The sequence below is a fragment of the Mus pahari genome, chromosome 11, assembly GCF_900095145.1.
Source record: "Mus pahari chromosome 11, PAHARI_EIJ_v1.1, whole genome shotgun sequence".
NCBI classification, from domain to species: domain Eukaryota; kingdom Metazoa; phylum Chordata; class Mammalia; order Rodentia; family Muridae; genus Mus; species Mus pahari.
This window is the reverse complement of record NC_034600.1, coordinates 72,902-79,716: the sequence shown is the minus strand read 5'-3', so window position 1 is coordinate 79,716 and position 6,815 is coordinate 72,902.

The following is a 6,815-nucleotide window of genomic DNA, read 5'->3' as shown; positions in this document are numbered from 1 at the left end:
CTTGGGCTGGTCTGCCGCCCCCAGCACATATGTAGCAGGAGACTGCCCTGTCTGGTCTCAGTGGGCGAGGATGTGTCTAATCCTGTAGAGATTTGATGTCTCAGGAGTTCCATTTTGGGAGTGGGGAGAAAATTAGAATATATGGTTAGTCTTAAGAAAGTAAGCTCTAGCTTTGGCTGTCTGGACCCTGTATGGTGAGAAAGTTCAGGGCTTAACTGAAGTCCTGGTAGGAACCACCTGAAAGGCTAGATGAACTGAAGTCCTTCGGGATTAGCATCCCTTTCAGGTGCTGTTCTCAGAGCAAGTCTCTGGAAACAGGGTGACTTGAGGCAGGATCACGTAGGGAGTTGGAAGAGCAGGTAATTTCAGCCTCCCCAAGGGTGAATTTTGTCAAGGCTGTCCTCTTGGTGTTTATTCTGTATTATATAAACCTTTTAACAATATTTAGTTCTATAAGACATTTGTATGGAATGTGCAAGGTGAACAAATCAGTTAAGTATGAATTTTTGCTCTTTGTTTGAGCAGGTGAAAGACAACTGTCTTTTCTGAGTTAGCTTGATCAACAACCACATTGTAATAACTCTTCATTCATGCCGTATGAAAGGATGGCATGATGAATTTTGAGCATTCTGCAACCAATAAGATTTATAAGGTATGGATACCTGAGCTTTGGGCTAGAGACATTTTTATGTCTCAGTCAGTTTCAGGGCTGTTCCCATCTAGAGAGAACAGAAAATCGGGTTACCTGTCCTGTTTGGTCTTCTTGAATTTTTTCCTTCCTGTCTGCAGACAAGATCTTCAAGGGTTCTTCCTCTGTCGTAGCTGATCCATATTACTTTGGAAGGAGTCCAAAGCTTTCTTTTTCTTCTTTCCTGTTAACAGAAATGCAGGGCCTCTCTCCCAAAATAGCATGTTCTTGGTCTAGCAACCAAAGCCATCAAAAGTCTAGATTGATTCAATTTAGCAAACTCATTTTTATTTATACTTACTCTACTTTGATCTCTCTCCCAGAGGATTTGTAATACATAAGACCACCTTCATTTTGATAATAAAAACAATTCAAAATTATTTAAGCAATTTAAAACAATTATTATTCTTTGAGGTAGGGGTTCTCTTTGTTGGGGTCCATACTTTTGTCTCCTGCACATTGAGATCAAAGGCCTTGATTATCTATTCCTTAATTTCAATAAATATCTCTATACTAAAAAACAATTGAAGTAATATTTATTTATTTCTCCCTTCTATGGAGATAATATCTCTGTGGATATATATATATATATATATATATATATATATATATATATATATATCCTCTTCCTCTTTATATACATTGAACTAATATTCTAACTTCAATTAAGTTCCCTATTTACTGTATAAATGATTTTCAGGCCAATATATGTGTCATATGACAGGCTAAGTAGTCCTAATATTAACATGGAGCCCACATTGAAAGAATCCAGTTGGTTAAGACAGCACTGACAACTTAGATTTCTCTTTACTCTCTATTCTTATTTTGATTGTGGGAGGCATGCAGCCATACTTTCTGCACTCTGTGCAGCCTGCTTGATTGCACAGCAGGGCTCCTAGCATCAGCACAGAGCCCACCAGCCAGTGTTGTTCGTGTCTGCTTGTCAGGGGTATGCAGCTGTGTCTTAGCTTATGCTATGAACCCCAGATTTTTGCACACCCAATTAGCCTGAATTTTCTCCTAGTTCCAAACCCCATGCATCTTTGAGAAAAAAAAAGTATAGCTAAGAAACCAGTTCTTCCTGCCTCCTACTCTTAAAGGGATAACATATGTTTTTCATTTGGCAATCTCAAATTATTTTTTTAAGTAAGTTTTTGCCAGATGTTGTGATGCCATATGTTGCTGAAATATTTTAATGGCCCAGAATTTCTACCCTGCCTTTACCATTTAGTTCCTGAATAAAAACACACACAACTTTTATATTTACAATAAGCCTTACATAGTACAAAGAATGGGCAGATACCTAGCCTTGATGCAATCAGAATCTATTTTCCTATTGATAACCTTGAATTATTTCATATTTATTATATTTCATCTGGGCTGTTCTTAACTTCAATTACAGCTCACAGAGCCACTGTTTTTCCTCCCCACCTGCACATCCTCTTCTCCTGGTTCTCCTCGGACTCTAAGCCCAGGAAATCTAAACGGTACCTATATCTCTTTGGCCTAGCTATTAGCTTGTTGGCATCTTTATATACCCATCAGAAATATCATGGGGCAGGATTACAGGGGCTAGGTACACATACCAGGTCTTGGGGGCCTGCACTTAGCATTACAATAGACAGTAAAAGACAAAACCTCACTACATACTAGTTTAGTTATATCACAGACATTTTCTAAATTAATGACATAGTAAATAGCTAGAGACAAGCAAAATATTCCTATTCAAATATGCTGAGAGTGTTAGATGGTCTTCAGAAACATCAGAAATCTGTAGAATATGGCATTGAAAGATGCTGTATTAATTTTTGACAATCAGAATTGCCAGCTCTTGGCAGAAGCCACAGAGACCTTTGAAGCAGATGATGAGCATTGAAGAACTTCCTCATGGAGTTTGCTGCAAATGTGACAACCTGCCACTGGAGAAGAGACTGTCCTTGCCTCGACTGCTGATTATATGTTGTGCAAACTAGGACACAAAGAGAGTCAACTGCCAACCTCTGCCAGGACAAGGGAGAGAAGTCCTTCATATTTGCTGCTTCACAGAAAAATCTGTCAGGTGTCCTGGACCAATAGGTTGAAGAGATAAATGCTCCAGTGTTGCAGGTGCACCTGTGTAACAGGCAGGCAGCCAGCAGTCACTAAAATTTCTCTAGTTCTGGACACTGCTTGCTCTACATCTGGGATGTTCACACAGATATGTGTACAGGTGTGTAAGGAAAGAGGAGAGGAAACACTTTTTGGAGAAGGGGCAAAAGGGAGGGCAATAATAGGAAAAGGGGAAAAGTACATGATTCATACGTATTATATGTCACATTGAAACTTACATTTGGCCTGAAGATTTAGGAAGTATTCTCATGGCAGTGATAAAATATGCACACAAGAGCAACTTGAGGGTTTAATTTGGACCATAGTTCAATTTCATCAACATGGGGTGTCTGGGCTGACATGGTGCAGGCAGAGCTGAGAGTTCTACATCTTCATCTGAAGGCTGCTAGTGGAAGACTGACTTCCAGGCAGCTATGATGAAGGTCTTAAGCCCACAACCACAGTGGTCTTAAGCCCACACCTACTCCAAGAAGGTCACACCTAACAGTGCCACTCCCTGGGCTGAGCATACACAAACCATCACATTCCACTCCCAGGCCCCCACAGGCTTTTTCAAACAAATGAGTCCATGAGGGCCATACCTAAACATAGCATAATCCAAAATACATTTAGTCCAACTTTCAAAGTCCCCTTAGTCTATAGCAGTCTCAACAATAATATTCCAAAGTTCAAAGCCTTTTCTGAGATTCATCCAATGACTTAGCTGCAATTCCTAAAGCAAGACAGGAAACCAGCTGAGTAAACTCCAAACTCTTCATCATTAAGGCTAATGTCAAAGCAGTCTTCAGATCTCCAACTCCTTTTTCATCTTTGTTGACTGTAAGAAATTTCTTTTCCCTGGGATGGTTCCACTCCCTGTTAACAGCTTTCCTTAGCAGATAACCCTGGCATCTCAAACATCTTGATGTCTCTAAGGCAACTTCAGTGTTACAGTTTCTTGTTCCAGTGTCTGGGGTTCACACATGATATTCTGAGCTCCATGTAAGGGCTGGAGTCACTTCTTTAGCGCTGCCTTCTGTATACTCTAAGCTCAGGTTGATCCATTCCACTGCTGCTGCTGTTCTTGGCGATCATTCCATGATACTGGCATCTCCAATACACTGGGGTCTTCCGCTGCAGCTAGGCTTCACCAATAGCCTCTCATAGGATCTATTCATGGTGCCAAGCTTCAACTCCTTTGCATGACACCTTCAGTCGTGGGCCATCAATGGCAACTGAGGCTGCACCTTCACCAGTGTCCTTCTATGACCTCTCACAGTGCCAGACCTCAGCTGCTATTCATGACCACTTCTTGCCTTCAAAGCAAGTACCACCTGGGTGATTCTTACACGTTACCAAGTACAGCTGTATCTTGAGGTACAACTTTAGCTCTCTCTGTAACAAAGCTTCCTTGTGCTCTCAGAAAACACTTCCCAGGACATTTCACCTCAGTGATGCTGCTTTTCCTTAATCACAACTAATTTCTTAGCTCTAGCCAACCACCATCAATTGCCCTTGTAGTCTCCTTTTCCTCTTGCATGTAAAGGCAGAGACATATGGCCAAGTTCTGCTGCTTGTAGGAGCTGGAACATTGGTCCCCTTGTTCTATTACATTATCACTAGCTTTTGATTTTCCAACTCCTTCACTACCTAAGCTTGACTCCTGGATCTCTCTCTGTAGATTAACCTTGAACTCAGAGATCTGCATGCCCGTCTCTGGGGATATTTGTGTGTACCACCATGCCTGGATTTAAGGTGCTCTTCACCTAGAACTTGCTCTGTCTCAAGCTGGATTTAGCTCCTAGGAATAAAGGTGTGCACCACCATGTCTGGATGTAAACTTAGATGGCTAGGATCTTGCCCCAAAGTCCCACTCCCTTAATTCAATTTATTATCCTTGAACACAGGACTCAGCTCCATTTTACTTCCTGATGCCTCTTTAATACTCTAACCATATATTTTACATTTTCCCTTTCTCAGCTTGCTATTATTGCCTAAAATGTTCTTCCTGAGTTAAAAGAAATGTGTTCCTCCCTGTCTGTATGTGTGTATGCTGACTGAGAAGAAGGGGGGTTTCTGATCTCAGTGGGTTATACAAAAATGGGAATGTGTTCCAAATACAGACGATACAATTTTCAATAAACTTAGAAAAATAAAGTGATGCAGCTCTTTAAAACAAAAAATGGAGAATTATGTACTTCAGAAACTGGCCAGTTTCTAAGTGTTATCTCTTCTGACTTCTTATATGAAGTAAAGAATTATGGGATTTCTATGTGGACCTGACCACTGGGTATGAAATTCCAACTGAAAATATACAAGGTGTCTTCAAACATGGTAATTCACTCTGCTTTGCTTCTCAAATATAATGATTTGGAATATGAGAAAGTCACAAAAATTTTGATTTCTTTTTTAAAAATAAAAAAGTGAGGTAAATAATATTTTACCTTGACTATCCTATACTTCATATACCTGTCCTCAAGGAAGACATTCATTTGGAGAGTTTAGACATTCCACGTCAATTAAAACTTATGTAGTTTTAGTTTAAATCAATCCTCTAATCAAAAATAAGTCTGATTTGTGCTGCCCATATATTGATGTATGGCCTTTCACTTCAGAATGTTCAAAATACCAGAGGCCACACTTATAATTTTCTTTACAGTCATTATTGCAAAATACTATAGTCAAGCTGTGGCTTTGTGCTACTATATGCAGAGCTTTGTCTTTTCACAGGGTCTTAGAATGAAAATATTTTCATCACATATTTATATGAGGAGTCTGTCAACATTGTGGGAGCTTCAAGGGATTTTACCATGGATTGTCTAATATTTGATAGGCAGTTTGTATGCCTTACAAGAGATTTCAGTGCAGTTACATTTCCAACAAATGTAGTGACATACTAAAAAGTTTGGTTCATCTTCTGAAAAGAGGAGGTAGTTCTTCATTTCTCCCCAATAAGGGTGACCAACATCACTCAGGGTATTTAACTCAGTAACTGATATATGTGGATGATTGGCACCAGTCTTATGGCCATTCTTGACTTAAAGTAGTATGAAAAAATATTTTAGAATATTACATACCCCAAAGTTTGGTTATGTCCTTACTTGAAGACACTTATTGGCATATAATGCAGATGCTTGAAAACAGATCTTGAATATTTTCTTATTAAACAAAATGTTTGTAAATACTGAAATTTATGTATCACATTTACAAAATGTGATACTCAAGTTTCTAGTATTCCCATTCTTTTCAAAAGAATTCAGCTGTATGATAACAGTGGTACTTCATACAAAATGACTTGCAAACCAAAAGACACCTGAGACTGATAAGAAATATTTGTTCTGGATTAGATACCATGAATGAAACCTAATCACTTTTAATGATTTGGGCATAAGTGTTTATTTCTAAGTACAGGTGGAATATCCTAAGCAAAAATAAAATAAAATACAAAAACTTTACTGTAGTTGATGAACTAATTGTCAATCACATGAGTTACCAACATGGAAATAACAGGATAATTATGAGAATTAAGTAAAATTTTAGAATTTTAAGCTAATCTTTTATTTCTCTAATATCTTGCTAATAAAATTTGTGTTACTACATGAGCTAATAAGTGCAGATATGTGTCACACAATTCTTCTTGAAATGTAAATTTTATAAATGAAATTATAATGAAATTTCAGAAATGAAATTTAAAAAAATACAGAAAAATAAAAATGCTCTTCATGAGACTTAATCAGAGAACAAAGTCTATGATGGGTGTTTCTGAGACTTCATTTGTCAGTGCAATTAGTTTGAGTCTCTTCACCTTAGACTTAGGCAGACTCTTCAGACAAGGTCGAAAATTAGCCACATTATTCACCAAAATACAACAAAAACAGTCTCTAGAGCACATACTGAAGTTCTTCTCCACTGAAACCTCTTGCACCAGGTCACCACAATTCAAATCACTCACAGCAACAAAGTCTTCCATACTCCTTCTAGGATAGCCCATTAAGCCCCACTTAAAGCATTCCAATGCTTTCCAATTCCAAAGACTGAA